Source organism: Propithecus coquereli, unplaced genomic scaffold (genome assembly GCF_000956105.1).
Source record: "Propithecus coquereli isolate 6110/MARCELLA unplaced genomic scaffold, Pcoq_1.0 Scaffold202, whole genome shotgun sequence".
Lineage (NCBI taxonomy): Eukaryota > Metazoa > Chordata > Mammalia > Primates > Indriidae > Propithecus > Propithecus coquereli.
Genome location: NW_012145190.1, coordinates 20,448 through 43,605, shown reverse-complemented (window position 1 = coordinate 43,605; position 23,158 = coordinate 20,448). Strand labels below are relative to the sequence as shown.

The 23,158-nt window shown below is 50.1% G+C and overlaps 1 protein-coding gene and 1 pseudogene across 2 annotated transcripts in view; one reads left to right on the top strand and one right to left on the bottom strand.

Annotated features, from left to right (window-relative positions):
- The window catches only part of CD6 (CD6 molecule), a 40,777-nt gene that overhangs the window by 4,402 nt on the left and 13,217 nt on the right, over positions 1 to 23,158 (top strand). The gene's annotated exons all lie outside the window — the stretch shown is intronic.
- LOC105810065 lies at positions 7 to 635 on the bottom strand (annotated as a pseudogene). Its single transcript, XR_001137479.1, has one exon. The product of XR_001137479.1 is annotated as a ubiquitin-conjugating enzyme E2 variant 1 pseudogene (transcript).

The following is a 23,158-nucleotide window of genomic DNA, read 5'->3' as shown; positions in this document are numbered from 1 at the left end:
AAAAAATTAGTATCATTTACAGTATCTTAAGATAAATCGCCTTTGAATGGGAGCTTCCTTTCCAGTACTTTGAGGTCTACAAGACGTATCTAGAAAATTTACTACTGTGGAAAATGAAGACTGCTTAAATCGAATGGGGCTAAGGGGAAGGGCCTGTGGTTTTTGATTAATTGCTGTAACACTGTCCTTCAGGTGGCTGAGGGAGTTTTATGTTTTCTTTAGACATCATTAGGCGCCGAAGCTCTTGCAGGACAACTTTGATGCTATATGTATTCTGCCATTTTGCTAGCACTGATATGGCTCTTGGATCCACCACTTCATTAGAACTATTAACTCCCTTCGTATTAATTTTTGTTGCAAATCTTACAAAGGGGGGTGCTTCTGGGTATTTAGGTCCACATTCTATTTTAAGGCTGTATATTCGGTTTTCATAAATTGTTCTTGGAGGCCCAATTATCATCCCTGTCCATCTTGTAAGTGTCATGTCTTCGTCATCTTCTAGACCCCAGCTAACTGTGCCATCTCCTACTCCTTTCTGGCCTTCTTCGAGTTCTTCCAACAGTCGGAAATTGCGAGAGACTTTTGCTCCCGAGCCCGTGGTGGCTGCCATCTTGCGTCGCTGTCGCTCGAAGGCCAGCCCCTTCTTCTCTCTTAAATTTTTAACTTAAAATTTGAAGTAAAGTCAATTACTTGATCACATTCATGAGACACTCAATGGTCCAATGTTCTTTAAATATCACAAATACAGGATTTTCTGCACCAACACACAGAACTCGATCTAAATTACACTTAACACAAATGTATAGATACGATGGGTGTTGGTTTATTTTACCATCTGTTTTCTAAATTCTAATCTTCCTGAGTTAAAAGCCACTTACTAAGGAGAAAACGATTGTGCCATCAAAGGTAATTTGGGTTATACCAAGCAGGTTGAAATTTCCATCTCAATAGATTGAGTTAAGGTTGGCTTTTTTGTTGTTTCACCAAAACATGAGATATGGTTCTCCTGTGCCACTGATGGACGTGCTACCCCCTTTTTGATGGCCTGTGCCCTCCAGATGGGCTGGTCCCTTGACCCATGACCCCTGTATCCAAGTTATACAAACCTAATACCCTACATCTGCCTCCCCCTCCAGATGGCGTCGCCACTTGATTGAATTAAATTAAACACGTGTTTGCTTTTCTATTCTGATTTCTTTTTACATTCTTTGCCAGGCTAGACTGCGTCTCACAGATACATACATAACGTATGGCAGGCGTCTGCATATTTCTTCTGGCTTAATGTGGCTCTCGGCCACGGGTCAGTGACTGAGGAGGATGCTAGCATGGCCACCACCGTAGTGGGGGCACGGAACGGGGTGGCTCCTAGGGAACTGGGCTGTCACTTTTAGCCGAATGTGGATGATTACAGAGGGTTCCAGAATGAGTGGGAAACGCTGCCTATGGCCTCCTTCGCTCAGCACACATTTGTAGAGGACTTATTTATGACTGGTGGCACCAGCCTCATTTCCTGATAGGAAAACTCAGAAATTCAACAGCTTGGGCCCCAAGCTGTTCAATTCTGAGCGATGGAATCAGCTTTCTCCCTGGGGAAAAGGAGGAAAAAGCAGGTGCTCCCAACTGAGGCTTGGAGACAGGGCCTTGGAAGGCCCCCCAAGAACTACCTAGTAGGAAAAGACAGCTCACCCCATCCCGGGTACCTGGCTGCCCCCTCCCTGCCTGGACCACAGACTTGAAACCACCAACTTTAACACCCATGCCGCGTGCTCAGGTGGCACTGAGCAGACCCTGGCAGGACTGGGACCCCCCAAGTCCCATCTCCTTTCCCAGCCACCGTGTCCCCCAGACCCCCATCCCGTCAGGGCCTGGCAGGTTATCCCAAGAGGCACTTCCCGGGGCCCCTCATTCCAGTCGGCCTTCCAGTGTTTGCCAAAGTTACATCGACCTGACAATGTACTTAGCACTCTTAACCGCTGTTTTAAACTGTAAATACATTTATTTTCAGGAGAAACTTTGTCTCTCTCCCTTAAAAGGAAAGCCATTGTAAACCACCATCGTGATTATAATGGTGAAAATAAACACAATGGAAACAAAACGATGTCACTAAATTCTAGCCAGCTGCATTTCTGCTGTCCCTTTGCACAAAAGGGAGGCGTGCAGGCTTGGGGCCTGAAAGGCCAGCCCTCGGGAACCCTTCTCCCCCAAGCCTGTAATTAGAAAGGCTGAAGTAAAGGGCATACAGCCCCCTCACCACATAATTCAGTGCCCAGTCGGTGACCACTTAAATAATTTTGTGTACCTCTGGGTATGTGCCCCCCACTTTGGAAACACTGATCCAGAGAAGGGACAGGGTCTGGGGAAGCTGCCTAGGGGTGTCCTGGGCACGAGGGCCGCATATCAGGGGGTCCCTGGCACCGTGAACAGCTCAGCAGGCAGTTTCTCCAGTAAGCCTTGAAGCTGGGATGACACCCAAGCTCATGTTCCCTGATTCCTGGGAAACTGAGCCGCTGCAGCTTGGGGAGGAGAAGGAGCCTTGAGGAGGGGTGAGGTGGGGATGGATTTTTGGAACTAGCTCTGACCCTAACTTGCTGGGTAAGCTCGGGCAAGTTCCTTCCTTTCTCTGGCCCTTGTTTCCTCCCTGGAAAAAATGGACAGATTGAACACTAAGGACCCAGCCTAAAAATCCTTGTACTTTATGTATGTTCCTTGAGGCTTTACCGGTTGTGGAACAGGGCAGCCAGCTGCCAGCAACGGAGATCCAGCCCTTAGGAACTTAGCCCTGGGGAAGGCACAGTGTCGCATCCCCAGCCGGCATCTTGCCATATGTTATAGAATCACGGACCCCGGAGTCAGGCCAACTTGGGTTCTGAATTCTAGCTGTTCATGATGCTGGGTTTGTTTCTGTGCCTGCATGCTAGAGACAAAAACACCCAGTTCACTAAAGTGTAAAAGTTAATTTAGGTAATGTACCTAAAAATACCCACACAAAATGCAGTGCTCAGAGTGTTAGCTTATAAATGTTATAGAGCAAGGTCCAAGACAGTCCCTCACACCTGTGAACACCGGACTTGGTGGTTAACCTAGCATTGTTTGCACGATGAGCTCCTTTACCCGCATGCCGACCTCATTCTATAGATGAGGAAAACAAGGTTTAGTGAGATTAACACATGTGTCCAAAACTTGTAGCAAGTTAGGCGCCAGGACTTGAGCTGAGGCCTCACAGTCCACAGCCCAGGGCTTTTTCCACCGTGAAAGAGTTGCCTGAGCCGGGCGTGGAGGCTCACACCTGTAATCCTAGCACTCTGGGAGGCTGAGGCGGGAGGATCACTTGCTTGAGGTCAGGAGTTTGAGACCAGCCTAAGCAAGAACAAGATCTCTGTCTCTACTAAAAATAGAAAAAAATTAGCCAGGTGCGGTGGCATGCACCTGTAGTCCCAGCTACTCGGGAGGCTGAGGCAGGAGGATCGCTTGTGCCCAGGAGTTTGAGGTTGTGTGAGCTAGGCTGATGCCACGGCATTCTAGCCCGAGTGACAGAGTGAGACTCTGTCTCAAAACAAACAAACAAAAACACAAGAAAGAGTGGCCTGGCTTGTCTCCAGGCTGGCTGCTCTCTGGGCTCTATCCTGATATGAGGTTTCTCCCCAAAATGCCACTCCAGGCTTGCAGCCTCAGCCCTGATTCCAGGGACACCTCTGAGGGGCCTCGGAAGTGTCCCTGGAAGGCTTCTTCGGGGCAGAGAGGATTAAGTGTGCTTCCTTTCTCCCCATGGCCCTTCCTCGTGGGGTTCGCCTGCAGTTGCCATGCACTCCGGGCCACAAACGAAGGTGACGTTAGAGAGGTCCCATGAGTCACGGGAAAGCTTGCCTGGTAGGAGGCGCCATTTTTATTCAGCACCTGCTGTGTGTCAGGCCCTGTGCTGGCACCGAGATGTGGGATATGAAGGTTAGCCCCTGAGCACACTGTAGTGTTGCGAGGAAGGTGGTAAACACGCCAGCAGCAGCCTGGGATAGACGTGACAACCTGTACAATCCAAAGACCACTGCAACCACCACCCACTGCCGGGGACTTACGCTCTCCAAGCACCAGCTATACGATACTTATCCTGTCCCACCCTGACAACGTGACGGCAATCACCCCCACTTTATGGGTGGGGAAAATGAGTCTCAGAAAGTGATGTATTTTGTCCCAGGCTACTGGCCGATGCTGAATTTAAATCCGTGTCATAATATGTCACCACTGGGGGAAGCTGGGTGACGGATACAGGGCGACTTCTCTGTGCTATTGTTACAACTTCTTGTGAGTCTACAATTTCTTTGTTTTGTTTTTTTGTTTTAGAGACAGGGTCTTTCTCTGTCACTCAGGCTAGAGTGCAGTGGCATCATCCTAGCTCACAGCAACCTCAAACTCCTGGGCTCAAGCCATCCTCCTGCCTCAGCCTCCCAAAGTGCTGGGATTAGAGGTGTGAGCCACTGCACCAGGCTATAATCTCAAGATAAGAAGTTAAAGGGCAAAAAAGGATTTCAGACAGAAGGACCCATCTGAGCAGAAACCTGGAGGTGGGATAGCCCTTGAGCGGCCCCTGTGGGGATCAGGTCCCACAGGTCACGCTGGGTGGGTGGGGCTGAAATGCCCAAAGGAGCTGAGGTTCAGGCCCTTTTCTTTCTCCTGACGCATCCAGACTGGTGTGTCTCAAGGATGCAATGAGCTAAAATTCGTGAACACGCCGAGCATGGTGTGGGGCCCACAGAAGGTTCACACACAAAATGTAATTTACGAATGTTAGCCAGGCAATAACAAGGATACTGGCCTCCGGGGCAGCACTCTGCAAATGTGAAAACCTGCCTTCTCCTCATCGCAGCCCCAGGAGGTATGAATTATTACCCCCATTATACTGATGAAGCAACTGAGGCCAGCAGAGGTGAAGTGACGGTTGCTAGATTGCACCGCTCATAGAGGATAGACCTTCAGCTCAAGCTTATGACTCCAAACCCGGTTCTGGAAATTGGGCAGGGTTTGAGCAGGGGACCCCCATCCACTTCAAGATTTCTGCAGGAAAGGTCCCCCTGGGCTCTGGGGACTCGTCACCTCACCCACCATCAGCTGGGCCGTCAGAGCCATGTGAAGTGTGAGCTCTTCCCCTTCAGCTGAGCAGCTGCCCTGAGCCTCTGTTTCCCCAGCTGTTCAGCAAGGCCAACAGCAGCCCTCAGAGCTCAGGGCTGCAGGGGTGCTCCCTGAGATGCTGGCAGTGATGTTCTTGGAGAAATACCAGGCTCCTTGGGGTGCTAGAGGAGCCCCATGGCCACAATTGCTGCTGGGACTGGGCCGGGGCAGGAGCTCACAGGTACAGAGAGGGAGACGGAGGGAAGCCAGGTTTCTACCCTCCATTTTGTAGGCTCCTGTGGTCCAGCTTCCTTCTGCCAAACATGGCAGCCGAGAGAGGCCAGAGGCAGGAGGCTGGGTGGATGGGCCAAGGAGGAAGCTGTGGGGCTGGGTCTTGGCCCGTGGGAGGTGCTGGACATGGGCCCATCACGGGAGGGTGACCGCTTGCTTTCCCCTGTAAGAGAAGATGCCTCTGGGTCTCTGCCGCATGTTAGGGGTAGGGGCACATCCGAAGGTCAAGGCTATAAGTTACCAGGCCTCCAGCCCTGACCTCCACCATGACCCTGAGCCAGGCGGAAGTCTCTGGTGGTGCCAGCAGATGCCAAGGAGTCTGCGAGGGGCTGGGGCCGGGGCCCTGGGGATGCAGGCTGTGGGGGTAAGGAGGAGCGTCACGTCTGGGGGCTTCTCGGGGTGCCTTGGGGATCCCATCTGAGCACCCCACTTCCAATGTGGAGTCACCTTCTGAGCCCTGTGCCAGGGAGGATGCCTGGGTGAAGTCACCGTGTCCTCATGGCTGAGTGCAAAGCCGAGCACGGCTCTGTCCGTTTTGCGGCAGAGCAAACTGGTGAGCAGAGCAATGCTGCCGGTCGCCGACAGAGCGGGGACCGGAGTCACCTTCTGGTCACTGACCTGCTCCTGCCAGCTGCCTCTTTCTAAATGGGGAGTGGGGGCAGGATTTTCCCTGCACTTCAGTCTATGGATGTCCACCTCTCCCAGGCGGTGCCTGGGAACGGGGCTGGGGCAGAGCAGAGGTGGGGAAGCAAGGCCCCCAGGACAGGGAGGAGGCCTGGTCCCCACTCCGCTCAGCACCTTGGTTTCCCTCCTTCCTTCAGCTAAGCTAAAGGAAACACCCTCACCAAAGGAATTACACTCCCTGGAGAAACATGTTGCTCTGCCCAGATGGGATTCTAGAAGTATCACGACAGCATTTGAGCAGGAAGAAACCCCAGAGAGCGGCCAGTCGTCTCCTCCGATTCATCAGAGGAAGACAGCAAGGTGCAGAGTGGGGGGCGATGTGCCTAAGGTCACGGAGCAGGGGTGAGGGGCCTGGTCTGCAGGGCCTGGCGCCGGCCCGTGTGAGCCAGGTACACGATCGTCTTCGCACCCCCACGGCGAGATCGCAGGGGACGGCTGTGGCCCGACGTGGCCCAATGTGGCCTGACATGGACACAGGCGACCCTGGGCTCTGCCCCACCCGTCTGACAGCTCCCCCAGTGCTTGGGCTCTGGCGTCTTCTTCTCCCAGTTTTGTTTTCTGTTTAACTTTTAATTTCAGCCTCATTTCAGACTTACTGAGAAATCGTAAGAATAATACAAAGAGTTTCTATATGCTCTTTACTCACACCCCAACTGTTAATATTTGAGCACGTTGGCTTGGTTATTTTCTCTCAATGTGTCTATTTTTTCTATTAATTTTTTCCTGAACCATCTGAGAATGGATTGTAGGAATAATGTCCCTTTCTCCTAAATACTCTGATGTACAGGCTTTTTTAAAAAAAATAGGATATTTTCTTATATAACCACAGTATACTTATCAAAATCAGGACATTAATATTGATACAAAGCTATCAGGTAATCTACAGACCTTATTCTGATTTTGCCAATTGTTCCAATAATATCATTTAAAGCAGAAGAAATTTCCATTCAATGTGCTGCATTTAATTTATCTAGAACAGTTTCTCAGATTGTCTTTCTCTTTCATGACATTGACCTTTTCGAAATGCACAGTCCAGTTGTTCTATAAAATGCTCCTCACCCGGTTTCTCCAATGATTCTTCGGGATTAGATCTAAGTCCTGCCTCTTTCAGCAGGAATGTCACAGAAGCGATGCTGTCCCCTCACTGCTGGTCCAACTCTGCTCGACGAAGGTGTTGTCTGCTGGGCTTCCTCACTGTAAAGATACCCTTCCCTCCTTTGTAATCTTGTGGCAGATTCTTTGTGAACATGTAAATATTAATAGTTTGGTTCCCCTAAACCTTTGTCCACTAGTCGTAATATTATTGACAATTCTTGCCTGAGTCGGTTATTACAAGCACAGTTGCCTGACAGTGATGCTATAACTCCATCGTTCCTTCTGCCGTTATAGTTATTGGCTTGGCTTTCTTTGCTGGTTCAGCAAATTGCAGGCCGGTACTAATGAGGCCAAGGTTCGAGCTGCCCTCGGGTTGAGCATCTGGCAGCCACAGCCTTACCTGGCCTCAGCTTCTGTCTGCCCCAGGGCCAGTTCTCCCCGACCCTTACAATTTTTGCCATTCATTTGTTGAACTCCTATTATATGTTGAGCACTGTTTAAGTCACTGAGGATAAGGGACAAAGCCCTTGTCTTCAAAGAGCTTATATTCTAATGGGGAAAATAGACAAATAAGTAAACACATTTTAAAAATAGTATCATTTCGGAGAGGAATATGTGCAACAAGGGAAATAAAGCAATGTAAGGGGACCAGGAGTGACAGGGACAGAGATCCAGGTGGGGCCACTGACGGCATTTGAGCAGAGACCTGCATGATGAGATGAGCTGGGAATGCTGCGATCAGGGAGCAGGACATTCTAGCAGAGGGGAGAGCAGGTGCAAAGGCCCTGAGGCAGGAATGAGGTTGACAGGCTAGAGGAGATTGCAGAGGGATGGGGGAGTGGAGGAGAGGGAGTGGGAGAGGTTGAGAGGGGCTGGGGGCATAGATCTTGGGGTTTGGAATTAATCCAAGGGAAATGGGAAACTGTTAGAGAGTCTTAGATATAGAAGGGTGTGGTTTGATTTGCTCTTTATGCATATACAATTGTTTAACAAATATTTTTACATCAACTCCTTTTTAAAAGCATGTTTATGTAAACCTAGACATCTTCTATCACAACCATATCTTTCAAACCAATATTAGTTGGGTAAATAGAATATGTCCCATAAACAAGTAAAACACTGAAAACAAAAGTGTCATCAAAGAGCCTGCCGTCCGAGCCCGAGCCTGCCCTCCCTTTGCTAAAAAGCGTTAGGTGTTCGAGGCTGAGTAGCTCCACGTGAGGCTTCCTCCTTCGTGTAGTCACGAAGGAAGAATTGGAAAAGGAATAATTTGCTTGCTGGGTGATTCAATACCACTTAATCTCATATCTTAAATTGTCTTCTGTCCCAGGCCTGGTTTGGGAACATTTCACTAACGGGTGGAAGGATTTGGGGATGGTGGGGGGCTGTGCTCTGGGGGAGGCCGACACTCAGAGGTGGTGAGCGCCCCCGACTCCTGCAGTCAGCCCCAGCCGGCCCAACCCGCCCCTGGAGAAACTGAGGCCCGGAAAGGGGCAGGGACTTGCCCCAGGTCACAGTAATGGCTGGTCTCGAGTCTACCCACTCTCCTTGTCACTCCCACCCAACTCGAGCTGAAAATTCAGACACGATGTAAACATTAGTCATCCTTGTTATAAGAACGTTACCACCACCACATTAGAAGGAATGCAAAGAGAAAGATCTCACCCAGCACCTTCACAGGACTCAGCCCTTCGCCCCCGAGGGAGGGAGTTTTCAGGGCTCTGGCGCGTCGAGGGCGTTTCGTCTCCTAGGCAGGAAGGTGGGTGTGCTAATGGGCGTCGAGCTGGTTTTGGTGCACGTCGTGGGGCGGCTGCGAGAACACGGGCTCTGGGGGCTGTGGGACCCACGTGGGTTCCAGGCTCCGCCACTTCCGCTGCGACCCCAGGCGTGTTCCTGAACCTCTCTGAGGTACAGTGGGTGGGGCCGAGTGGCAGCACGTCAGCTCTTTTGCTCTAGACAGACGCTAAGGCCCTCCCTGAAGACCTCAACACAGCCTCGGAACTCAGTCCCAAGAAGCGCCTGTGTGTTCATAGACTCTGCGGCATCGGGAAGGGAAGGGGGCGCATCCCTCCAACTTGCTGCTACCTCTCCCCGCCCCACGCTGCCGGAATTCCCTAGAGGCTCCTCCCGGCTCTCCCCAGCTCCCGCCTCTGGAGGCGACTTTTGTGGCAGGAGAGTGTGCGGATGCATGTCACTTAGTTTGCTAGGGCTGCCCTGGCAGACTGGGCGGCATGACAACAGAAATGTATCATCTCACAGTTCTCAAGGCTGCAAGTCCAAGGTCAAGGCATCAGCAGGGTCGGTTCCCTCCGAGAGCTGGGAGGGCGCATCTGTTCCCGGCCTCTCCGTAGCTTCTGGTGGTTTGCCGGCAATCTTTGGCATTCCTTGGCTGGTAGAAACATAATCCCGATCTCTGCCTTCATCTTAGCATGGCGTTCTCCCTACGTGCATGTGTCTGTGCCCGAATTTCCCCTTCTGATGAGGACGCTAGTCGTACTGAATTAGTCATCTGAGTGACCTCATTTCTTCTTTTTTTGAGACAGAGCCTTGCTCTGTCACGTTGGCTAGAGTGTAATGGCATCTTCATAGCTCACAGCAACCTCAAACTCCTGGGCTCAAGCGATTCTCCTGCCTCAGCCTCCCAAGTAGCTCGGACTACAGGTGTGCACCACCACACCTGGCTAATTTTTCTATTTTTATTGATAGTAGAGACGGGGTCTCGCTCTTGCTCAGGCTGGTCTGAACTCCTGAGCTCAAGCAATCCTCCCGCCTCGGCCTCCCAGAGTGTGAGGATTACAGGCGTGAACCGCTGCACCCGGCCTAAGTCACCTCATTTTAACTTGATTGCCTCTTCTTTCCAAATAAGGTCACATTCTGAAGTACTGGGAATCAGGACTAATGTGGGGGGAAACACGATTCAACCCATAGCAGTGTGTGCATGTGTGTGTGGTGCGAGTAGATCCTGGGTCATGTGTTCCTGTAGGTTGGGACAGAAACATTAGAAAGCCCCCACTAGTCAGGAGTGGCTGTGCTGGGCCGTGACCATGACACGTCTTCTAAAGCGGCTATGCCAGCTTGGCTCCCCCCGCCTTGGGCAGAGTCCCTGCCGACGCTGTTGTCCCCAGTACCATCTCACCACGTAGCTCAGTCCCTGCCTGTGGGGTGGGTGTCCAGCAGCGTCTCCCCGTGGTCTTGCCTTACAGGTCTCTGATCACTGAGAGCCGGATGCTTTCCACATTCGTGGGTCCTGCCTGTCCCTGCCTGTGCCCACTTCCCCACCGTTCGCCTTTCCTTACTCCTTTACAGGAGAGATCCCTTTCTGAAGAGGGTTTCCCTGGGGCAGGTGAGGAGAGAGGAAGAGGCAGGGGAGCTAGGGTGACTTTTCTGTCCTCACGTTTTAATTGAGAGCTGACCATCATGGCTACCCCTTCGGGGGAGAGACAGGAAACCATTGCAGGTCCACAATCTCTTTCTGGAATCCGTGGGGCCAGGGGCAATTCAGAATTTAGAATGTCTCGCATTTGTAGAAAGGTGACGTGGTATATATATTGAATATTAGGTAATGTCTCAGCGGGGGCCTGGTCAGCCACTGTAATCAAATATATTCACATTTCTGCAGCAAAATACATGGTTTTTCATATCATGAAGAATAAATGATGAGGTCTTGCCACCAGTAGAGTTATGAAAACAAGTTCAATTTGTGAGTATCTAGGGGTTCAGAATTGCAGCAAGGGACTGTGCTAGTGTTGCCAGAATGGCTACAGAGAGTCAGCCCTGGGGTGCCCACCCCCTTTTTTCTCCCCAGAGCTCCAGGAGGTTGGTATTAACATCACTGTTTATGTTGACAAAGGTCATCTAGGCTCAGAGAGGTTAAGAAAGCCAGGTATGGATATTAAGAGGAAGATGGGATTTGAACCCACATCATTCTGACTCCAAATCCACATGCCCCACACTATGGAGGCCAGATTCTTGGCCTCTCTGCTCCCTAAGACTCTGGAATTTGGAAACAAAGTCACCAGCTAGAGTAGTAGATTGGGAAGGCGGCCTGGGAGTGTTTGTGGGGAGACAAGTTGGCTGAGCCAGATCCTCACTCTAGAGCAGTGAATGCTGCTTGTTGGAGTTGGGATGCCCTAACAGACCTCTCCGAAAGTTCCCAAGTGTTCGTCATGCTTTGGCATTGATCAAACATTCATCCAGGTCTCTGCTTGCCCCAGTTTGAAGGCCTAAAGACTTTGCCCCACAGGGAGAGGGAAATGTGAAAATTAGATCTCTCAGGTTGTTTGGCAAAGGCCTGGATATCTACCACCTTCCATTAACTTTCTCATCCTTGAGAGCTCCTACTCATCCTCTAAGACCCCTCCCAAATGGCCCCTGCTCTTTGAAGTCAAAGTTATCCCCTCCCACCTCTGCTTTTCCCTGAGCACTTTGTCCTGAGCCCCGGGATTAGCACTTACATGTGATCATAATCAACCACGGTACATCCGTATCCTCCACCAGGGCGTGGGGCCTGGCTCAGAGCCTGGCTGAGAGGAAGGAGGGAATGAAGAAGGAATGAACGGCACCTCCCTGACTAAGGGTTACAATAGGTGGGAACCTGAAAGGACTCTGAGCCACCTCAGGAGCACCCCAGATGTGACTTGCAGAGGGGAGTATGGGGCAGTTGTGTGGCCTGATGGCCGAGAGTGTGGGTTCAGCTGCAGAGGGACCTGAAGTCAAATTCTGGCTCCACCTCTCAGGAACAGTGACCTTGGACAAGTCATTTCATGCCTCTGAGCCTCGGTTTCCTCATCTGGAAAACGGAGACTTCAGGGGCCCCTTATGGAGGTCAATAGGAGAGGGTGTGCCGCGTACATAAAGCAGGAGCACACGGTGGGCATCAGAGGTTACCTCCCTTCCGGGAACCCACATGTATTTCCTGAACTTGAATCCCTGAGTCCGGTGGCCACACGGATCAGGGCTGTTAATGACACAAGGTGGCCATGGAGTATCACCCTGAATATCCCCGGTGCCTTCCCCAGTTTCTTTTCAAACCTGGATTGGAAGCTGGATTTATGTAAAGAGAGGAGGCAGGAGGTGGACAGGGAGGGCATCGTTGGAACGTGGGGCTGATGGGCATAGGAGACCAGCCTGGTGAGTCCCGTTGCTGCCCCAGGGCTGGTCCTGAACGCCCCGAGGAGAAATTCTGGGCCCAGCCCAGCCAAAATTCCTGTCTGCTTGGGAGAGGCTGTTTCCTTCCAAGGAGGGAGGCTGATGACTCCCGGTGGCTTCTGGATGCCTGATCTCCAGGGGACCTGCTCTTAGGGGGCTTTATACCACCTCGGAAACGTCTCGGCGTCCCCCCCCCCGGAGTGGAGAGGATTTTCACCTCTTGCCCACGGACAAGCTTCGTTCGCCCAGAAACTGCTGCTCCAACAGCTCTGGGAGGCTCGAACCAGGGCCCCTGCCGAGAGCTGGTGGGTGGGGGCAGGCCCCCCGGAAAGTCACGCAGGCCTCAGCGGTTTCAGCCTCCGCTCCTCCTCCTCCCAGCCTTTGCACAGAGGGCCACGCTCTGGGGGATTTTATTCTTGAATCTCGTATCTTGAGTCTCTAGCCCAACACACCAGGCCTGTCCTGCCCCAGGCATTTGCTCAAATGTGCCTCTGCCCAAACCCCCTCTACCCACCTGCTCTCGCGTGTTGAAGCCGCCCGATGTGGGGGAAAGAGTGAATCCGGGCAACAAATTTGGATTTGAATTCTGGCTCTGTCAGCGTCAAGCTGTGTGACCCTGGGCTAGTAACTTAAATTCTCTGAAGCTCTTTGACTGTAAAACGGGTTTTATTCTAGCACCGCCTCACAGGGCTATAGCTAGGTAACGTACACAAAGCCCTCGCGCAGAGGAAGTCCTCGGTAAATGTGCTCCTCGATCCTTGACCTTCAAGCCCTGGCCCAAAGGTCACCTCCCCTGCAATAACTTTCTGGGCTCACTCACCAGCCCCCCACTCACAGGACAGGCCACTCCCTCCTCTGGGTTCCTGGAGCACGTGGCTCAGGCCTCTGTCTGCACCCACCTCAGAGAGACAGGATTCCGTCAGCCTGTGACACCTGGCTCTCCTGGCCGGACACTGGGTGAAGGCAGACCCCGGGCTCCCTCCCCTCCACCCCTGCGGCAGAGCCCAGGAGACCCTGTGCTCATGTTCAAATCCCTGCTTTGCCTCCTATGGGTTCTACTGTCTCAGAAAGTTCCGTGATTTCTTGGATCCTGAATTTCTCCATCTGCAAAGTGGTGATAATAATAGTGTCTGCTTCTGAGCATTGTTAAGGAGATTAAAAAGTTTAAAACTATAAAAACCCACAGTTTTCTCACCCAGGGAAGAGCACAAGGATCATTGGCAGGGTGCACCGATAGGACATGGACAATTTACAAAGGGTTTTCACCTATGCTTTCATTTTTAAAAATTTTGTTTTTATTTTGATCACTAAAATTATATATGGTAAAATGACACAAAATTCAGAAAATACAAAAAAAAAAACAAAGAAAAGAAAAAAACATGCCAATAATGCTACCTTCGAAGATAACTGTTGTTACTAGCCTATTACAGAATCTTCCAGACATTTTGTGAGAGAGAAATATTGCAAACACACGGAAATTCACCGGGAGTATTTTAGCAAACCCCATGCATCCTCATGACCCCGATTTAGGAAATGTTTACATTTTCACCATATTTGCTCAGATCTATATTAGTAAGAAAGAAAACCATACAGATACTGTTTAAACAATTCCTTACCCTTTCCTCCCAGAACACTCACACGCCAGAGTGTGGTGTGTGTACTCTTTTCTTCCACATTTTTTACACTGTTATTACACAATGTATCTGTGCACAATGGATGATACTCGGACATGCCCTGTATTTCATATAAACGGTATCCTACCGGGCATTTTGTTCTATAAGTTACTTTTCTCATTGTTTTCAAGATCTATCAAGTGGATAGATACAGACCTAGTTCACATGTTCAGCTGAATCGTCCAGTCTATGAGACAGTACAGTATGTTTATTTCCAGCTGGGGGACTGCCCGATTACTTCTAATTTTCTTCTATTTACGAACAGTGCCGCAGTTAACATCCCTGTGCACATCTGCGTGTGAACATACCAGAGAATTATTTTTCTAGAATTTGTACATAAAAGTATCGTTTTGAGGTCAAAGTATAAGCCTCCTGAACTCTATGAGGTATCATCGGCCATTTTTCTATACACTATATTTATAAGGATATTACCGTCCTGTATATTTTGTTTGTAATCTGCTTTTTCCACCCACCATACATATGTGCACACACATACATTTATCTCATAGACGCACTCGTATTCATTTATTCAAAAAGATCTTCCTGGGCACCTACAGTGGGCCAAGTGCTGGATTTTTCTTGTGATTTTACGTCAGTCCAGTGAGGTTTTCATACCTATGAGGTGAGGAAGGCGAGTCAGGCACACGAAGAGACTTGCCCAAGGTCACTGCATAGTAAGGAGGAAGCTGGGTTTCAAACCCAGGCGTGTTCAATTCCAATCCGATGCTCTTTCTGCTGCCTAAGACCCGCTGGATGGTTTCCCCCCAACCAGACGCAGAGCTCCAGCAGAGCTCCACTCGAAACTAACTGAGTGGAAATTCTAAAAGAGGGACCTGGACATTCTTCTCCTCTACTCAACGATCTGAATTCCCATGGGGGATCAAGAAGATGGGGCTTGTGGGGCCAGTGTCTGGCCAGCAGGGCTCTCTTGGAGCCAAATCCTTGCTGTCATCCCTCGGGGTTTTTTACTGAGCTGCTCACAACACAGACACCGGTGGTGTCTCAAATTCCCGCCTGGGAGCTGCTAAGAAGGCACAGCCTGGCACGGGAGCCTGAGCAAGCCTTGGGGCCAGGACCCCAGGAGCCTTTTCTTTGAGAGGAGCTCCCGTTGCCATGGCAACTGCAGCCTACATCTCCTCTCCAGGAACGCGGGATGCCGTGTCTGCAGAGCCAGGGAAAGAAGCAGCCAAGTTTCAAGTCTGTGGCAGCTCTGATAACGTTTGTAAGAAAGGCAGAGAGAGGGAAAGAAAGAATGCAGCTTCTGGGGAACTGGAACAGTCCCTTTGCAGAAAAGGGGGCTGAGGGGGCTCTTGGAGTCAGTCATGTTTATGCCTGGGATGGAATGTAGAGTAGATGGCCAGCTGCCCTCCCACATCCACTAAGGACTGGGCGAGAGAGAGGAGGTCAGCACTTCAGGAGGGGGGACGATAACAGCAGCAGCTGCCATAGACCAAGTCCTAAGCATTTTCCATTTATCAGCCATGACCCCCTCGAAGCGACCTTGTGTGGCCCGTATGGTGCCCAGGGCAGGTTAAAGATGAAACCTAGCTGGATTTGGTGACTTCCCCTGGGTCACACAGCTGGTGATCAGCAGAGATGGGTTCAGATCACTGTTCTGTCTGTCCCCAAAGTCCCTGTTCTAAATTATGAAAAAAGAATTTCCTTAGAGTGGAGGCTGCTACACAGATGAATTGGTGCCTGGGGAAGGTTGCGACTCTTCTATTCCCTGGGTTGTTCTACTTACGCTTATCTCCCTAATACCTGCCCCAGCTCCCAGCAGGGGGGACAAGCTCCGCAAATGTTAATGGAATTGAATGCAGGCCGGTAAGACACTCATTTCTCAGCTTTCAGGAAAACGTGGCTCACATACACTCACTTTCTCGGGTGAGAGCGAAAAGAGTGAATTCCAGAAATTGAACATACCCCAAGCCTATTATGTCGCATTGATCTTATCTTTAAGCTTCCTCACGGCAGAGATTATGAATTGTTGTCCTTTATTTCCCCTTGGCTTTGGTGGTGGAGAGGAGGGGGCTGAAATCCGGGCATGCACAGAAGGTGCCATGCAGGTGAACATCTCCTGTTGTGTGACGTGGTGACAAAAGACAGTTTAAAAGGATGAATTTCTTTGACCTGAGTCGCTGAAGTCCGCTGGAGCTGGGACTCTTTGCCTCTGTCAATTGAGTGCGTTGAGTTTTCTTTGTGTCTTCAAGCCCTTCCTAGGGATGATGGGGGAGTGTGAAAACAAACAAAAATCCCATAAAATGATACCAAAGCACCAAACCGCTGACCTTCCCTGGGGCTCCGAGGGAGAGAAGTCACTCCAACCCTCCTGGGCTTGGAGAGGCACAGTGGGTACTACCTGGTCCATGCACTGCAGTCGGTCCCCTCTGCGGGCGAGGATGGCGCTACCCGACTAAGCCCCGGGACAGCTTCAGTTTCCTGAAGCAAAGAGAACTCCATCCCACTGGGCAGCAACAACCTTTCCAAGTCCCACAAAGGTGGAACACAGCTGCCCCCTCCCTATCAAATGATGTCACTTGTGAGAGCCGGCGCTACGCTTCTTTCCAATTTTAATAGAATTACAGGCTTTTCCTTCTTCCTAGTTGTTTGATCAATTGCTCACCATCGGCAACATCACGGGAATTTTTTAAAGAAAAACTTTCCCGACAGTCCCGGCCCCCCCCACTCAGGGCTCCCCGCCTAAATTCGTTGGCCCTCATGTCCATTTGTCTGTCTCTCTGCTGGCCTCAGAATTGAAACGAGGGGATTTAGATACGCTGGAGCCAGCTGCGTGTGCGAGAGCCGGTGGGCAAGGGGTGGGGGCAGCTCAAGGCCAGACCACCAGATCTTGTCCCTGCTGTGAGGGCCGTGGGACAAAGGCCACCCAGGGACCCCTGCCCTGAAGGAGGAAGGTCTCCTCGTGCTGCTCGTCTTTGGAGTCAGGGGCCCTTTTGGAAATTAGTGCTGGGAACTTGTGTGCGGGTTTGTGTCACCATGGGAGGGCAGGGAATGGGTTATCATTTCTAAGCTCAGGGCTGCTTGAAATTAGCAGAGTTGGAAGGAGTTTGGAAAACCATCCAGGTTGTCAAAACTCCCTGCCTCTCGCCCTTGGCATGATCATCAAATCAGATCTCAGGATGTCAGATTCCAACCCAGTGGAGTGGAGTGGTTAAGAATGCAGGTTCTGCAACCAGACGGCCTGGTTTCAAATCCCAGCTCAGCCATTTGCCAGTTGTGCAGTCTTAGGCAAATTACTAAACCTCTTTGTGCCTCGGTTTCCCCACCTTGTGGGCTTGCTGTGAGAATTAACTTGGGTTACGCATCTGAAGTATTTCAAAAGGGCCTGGTGTGTACAGAGTACTGCATAAATGTCAGCCGTCATTGCTGAGCTGTGCCAGGAGGTTTGTGATGGGTGCTCGATGTGTCTTTGGGCCTCCCCTTTCCCCATCAGAACATGGGAAGCAACACCCTTCCCTTATCTCCCTGCATTTTTTACCTGGGGTGCCTGCGATAGGTAACTGCTCCCATCGACGTGGGTTGGAAGTAGAATACCAGGCTCCTATCCGGCTGCCTCTCAAATGTCCACCTGCAAACTGGGAACTCTAGTCCAGCTGCCCACCCGTTGAGCCAGGGGCAGGTGAGTGTTTCTGGAAAGCTCCCGGAACTAGCGCCGCTCCCTTCGAATACCTGGAGGCTGAGCCAGGGCTCAGAGGGCAGGCCAGCAGGTTCTTGTAAGTTTGCCACCCTTGCTCAGGACACAAAAGGTCAGTCTGTGTAAACAAGATGCATGGCGGTCTCCAGGTGAGCAGGGCCCACATCTCTCCCAAGTCTTGGGGACATTAGTCCTGGGGCCTGGGGCCAGTCCTGCAGAGCGGCACACCCTGCCCTATCCCCTCAGAGCCCCAAAACAGCAGCCAGGCTAACTAGGAAGTCACCGTGCTGTACCAGGAGCCTGACTCCCCGTGTTTTGGGGGACACTTCCCTTGGGCCTCAGATTCTCCAATAATTCAGCCAGATCATTGGCCTGGACAGTGCTAATAACCACATCTGTATGGTCTCATCCATACAGTTTACAAAATACTTGCTCACAAAAAGCCTCTGAGAGAAGCATTATTAACTCCAGTTTATGGATGAGAGTCTAAGGCTCAAATACGTAAAACGACCAGCTGAAGGTCACTCAGCTGATAGGGAACAGAGCCAGACTCCTGCCCAAACCTTTGGATGCAAGGCCTGTGTACTTCCCCTATACGGCACTGTCTAGTATGTACATGATGTGAGCCACGTTTTGTAATTTTAAATTTTTTAGTAGCCACATTAAAAAAATAAGTAAAAAGAAATAGGTGAAGTTAATTTAATAATATATTTAATTTAACCCTATATCCAAAATATTATCATTGCAACATGCTATCAATAGAAAAATGATCATTACTATTATTATTATTATTTTAGAGACAGGGTCTTGCGCTGTCACCCAGGATGGAGTGCAGTGGCAGGATCATAGCTCACTACGGCCCAGAACTCCTGAGCTCAAGCGATCCTCCCACATCAGCCTCCCGAGTAGCTGGGACTACAGATGTGCCCACCACACTTGGCTAATTTTTTTTATTATTGTTTATGGAGATGAGGTCTAGCCATATTGCCCAGGCTGGTCTCAAATGCCTGGCCTCAAGTGATCCTCTTGCCTCAGCTTCCCAAGTGCTGGGATTATGGGTGTGAGCCACCACGCCCAGCCTAAAAAAATTATTGAGATATTTTACTTTCTTTTTTTCTTACTAAGTCTTCAAAACACAGAGTGTAGTTTATGCATAAACCACATCTCAATTTGGACACTAAAGCTTCATCAGAAATACTTGATCTGTATTTAGATTTCGTAAGATTTACCCTTGAAATAGGAGAATCGCATATCTCAGTTGTTCTAACCATTTTAAAAAGTTTTCCAATTGAGTATTGATTTTTAAAATTAAATAGAAATTTAAAAAAAAATTAAACAAAATAAAATGAAATTTCCAGTTCCTGCACAAAACATATTTCAAATGCTCAGGAGCCACGTGTGGCCAGTGGCTGCCACATGGGACAGCACAGCTCTATGTGGGTCACTCTCCAAGTTGGACAGAGTGAGCACTGAGGTTGCCAGCTTTATGCTCCTCTGTTGCGTTTACATACAGGAGCTCTTTGTACACAACGGGTCCACTTCTGTAATGACAGACTGAGCGCGCAGGGCGGATTTCCCATCTGTACTGATAGAATGCTGGAAGCTGCACACGGCAGTAGTTAAAAGGTGGTTTCCAGGGCTGGACTGCCCACGTTCAAATCTTGCCTCTATTCCTGACCAGCTGGGTGACCTCGGGTGACTTACTTAACCTCTCTGTGTCTCACTTTTCTCAGTGAGACACAGGGATGATAATAATACCCACCTCGTAGGGTAGTTGTGAGGAATCAAATTGGTACTACATGTAAAGCACACAGGTAACAACTCTCATCTATGGGGCATACAGTAAGTGCTCAATAGATGTCCTTCATTATCAATTTTCTCTAATTATAATCAAAGAATGCAAGAACGGGAAGAGATCAGAAATCTATTGCTAGGCAAGTGAGAAAAGGGCCCAGAGAGGGCAAAGTTCTCGTCCAAAGTCACACAGCAAGTGAACGATAGAAATCAACCAGGAGCACATCTCCTAATGTTCAGCCCAGTGACCCCACTCCACTGTGCCACCCAGCAATGTGACATTTTCAGGAGAAAAAACACCTTGACCCACCAGCCACACGAGGTCTTCATTTCTCCCCCAGGAGCAAGTATGGCTTTGGCTGACGAGGCCACCCCGTCTGCCCAGGCTCTCTCTGAGGGCCCAAGGGGGCAGGATGCGTGGGTAGTCCCTATTAAAGCTCATTGTTTTGGGACTGCGAGTAGGCCACATGTCCCCCCAAGAAAAAGCCCAGCATTTATTTGGAGATCTTTAACTTTTATTTGATGTAGAACATTTGAAAAATTTAGCACCACAAAGAAAGAAAAAAAAAGAAAACTCACCATATGGGCATGTGTTTTATTTTTCCTATGGTATTTTTTCTGTAGTAGAGACTGAATTTTATTTATCTATGTACTCTTAGCATCTCTTCTGGGCCAGGCACTGTGCAAGGTGCTGGGTATGGGGGAAGAACAACGTAGATACCATCCCTGTCCATGTGATGCTTAGAATCTAGCGGGATCGAGGGCCATTAGACAGTTCGTGACCAGAGTCACTGTGTAATGACACGTGGCTGGGCCCACAAAGGAACAGCTCCAAGTGCCCTGAGAGGACAGAATTGGCGATTGAACTTGGGGGTTTTGGGGTTGTTGGAGGACTTTGGGAGGTTTAAACCTTGGCCGGGGGTTGGGGGTGGGGCTGCAGGGAAGAGCACGGACCATATTTATAACTGTGTATTCTGCTTCTCCCACTAACTTTGTCATAAACTTTCTCCCGCCTCATTAAAAACTTTTTATACACATTTTTTTGCAAATATTTTTAATGTGATATAATTTCTTAACCAATCACCCAATCACTTTTAGACAATTCAGTTGTCTCCAGTCTGGATTTTTTTTACCCTCAGAGACAGCCAGCAGCTCCGAGCACTCTGCTGCCCTAAGGGCCCTGCATGTATCATCTCATTTAACCCTCACGACTAGCCTGGAAATTTGCGGCATCGTATTCCCGTTTCGTAGAGATGGACCTGGGGCCCAGGGAGGTTCAGCGATTTGCTGAGCCTCACAGTTAGAAAGGGGCTCAGCTGGAAAAAGGAATCTGGAACCATCCGATTCGGAAGCGTGGACTCTGATGTCTACACAGTATGGCGTTCAGGACTGTTTTCTTCAGGGCAGGTTCCAGAGGTGGAGTCTCGGGATCAGGAGGGCTTGGTTTGCTGTGGTTGTTGTTGTTAAGGCTGTTGCCATATGTACTTGCGAATACTTTCTACTGATTTTTCTTAAAAAATATGCTTCTATCAGGTGATGCGTGCCACACTGGTTCTTTTTGTACATTCCTCCTCCATGCTTCTGTGGTCCTTCCTTTCCGCTCTGTCTCCCAGCTCTACCCAGCCTCTCTTCCCCATCATCCACTCGACTAGCATTTATGATACAACTATGTTTTTCTCAGCACGTCTGATGGAGCTGGGGCAGCAGGTGCCCTCCGTGGTAGCTAGCATTTACCCGACACTTGTAGCTGGGTGTGGCCAGGGCGACATCCTGGTGAGCCCCTGATTGGACCTGAAAGCTTCCCCGCCAGGCTTGCTCGGACACTGGGCTGGCCAGCTGGGTCCTAGATAATTTATAAAGGAAAGAAATTTGTTTTTCACAGTTCTAGAGGCCAGGAAGTCCAAGATTGAGGAGCCACATCTGGCGAGGGGCTTCTTGCTGCGTCATAACAGGGTGAAAGGTGTCACAGGGCGGGAGAGTGTGCTTGCAAGAGAAAGCACGAGGGGGCTGAACTCGCTTGTATAACAAACCCACTCCCACAATAACTAGACCACTCCTGCGACGAGGGCATTCATGCATTCATGAAGGCAGAAACCTCATGAACCAATCGCCTCTTAAAGGTCTCACGGCTCAACAAACATTGTTGCATCGGGAATTAAGTCTCCAACACATGAACGCTGGGAGACCCATTCAAACTACTGCAGGTTCCTTTTCAAATAAATTTATCGTAGCCAAAAAGTGGGGCAATTTAAAGAAAAATGTGAAGCCCAGGACCAGATGAAAGTGGTAACGATGTCTGGGAAGCACAGATCCCCCACTGGGCCCTCTGTGAAACCAGCCCCAGCCCGAAAGAGGATTCCAGGTAACCCCTACACAGCACAGAAGTCAGAGACAGGAAAGCCAGCTCCTTTCCTGGGACAGGAAATAAGAGGATGCCTATCACACAAAAAACAAAGCCCTCCAGCATATCTCATTTCCATAAACTGCCTTGGAGCTGGCAGCTCCTGCCCACTCTTTCATTCATTCAGTCAATCAACAAACGCTGTGTTGGGCACCCTAGGGGACACAGGGCTGACCCAGCCTTAGGTCCCACCCTCTAGGGTTTTCTGTTCTAGTAGAAAACATGTGTGTCTTTATGCATGAGAAAGTGTTTTCCCAGACCCAGACAGAGGTAATGCAGAATGGAGGGACAGCTCCCCATATACACATGCACACACACACTCACACAATCACACTCACACATATTCAAACAAAGTCACACACACACAATCACACACATGATCGCAATCACACTCACGCACAGTCACTCACACACCCCCGGCAATCATACGCAGTGCAGCCAGCATTCAATATTTCACGTAGTAATATTGAAAACTACACCGGAGCACTGACTGCGTCGTTGCTGTGGGAACCGGGATTCTGACATCCTGACTTGTGCGCATCTGAATTCTTGCTCTGAATATTACACTAGTTGTGGAGTTTGTGCTCTGAATTCTGAGTCATTCCCCCTTCCGGGGGTCAGGCTGGGGGGCGGCCAACAAGGGAGTTAGTGAGGACAGGCAATTAGAGGCAATTAGAGGCTTCATCCCCTCGGGGAAGCTCCGAGAACATGCAGTGATCCGCCTGAGTCCTTGGCCTCTGCATCAGTCAGGCCAGGGAGGGCAAGGCTGTGGTAACAGCACACGCCAGATCTTCACGGCTTAACGCAATCAAAGCTTGCTTCTTAACTCACACGAAATCCAAGTTGGGTCAAGATCGAGTCTGTCTTGGGGATCCCCTAGGAACCCAGGGTCCCTAACGTCCTGTAACAGGGAAGTAACAGATGGAGGAGGCTCACTGCCTCTTACCTGCCTTGGCCCAGAGATAAGCAAACGTCTTCTGCCCAGACTTCAACAGCCCCAACCTAGGTGCAAGAGAAGCCAGGAAACGCAGACGAGTTCGTTGCGGGCACAGCGGTCCCTGCCACAGAGCCTCCCTTTGTGCTTTGCAAACCAGAACACCCGGGGCCCAGAGTGGGGAGGATTCCCTGGAGACCATGTAAACTGTGGTCCTGCTGTTTGCTAGCTGGCTAGCCTCGGGCCACGTAGCAGTCGGGGTCCCAACAGGAAACAGATGGCACACTCAAAGTAGGAGAGTCTGAGGGGGCTTATTTACAAAAGGACTGTTTACAAAGGGTAACGCAGTGACCGGAAGCTAGGAGCAGCTGAGCTGCAACCACCCT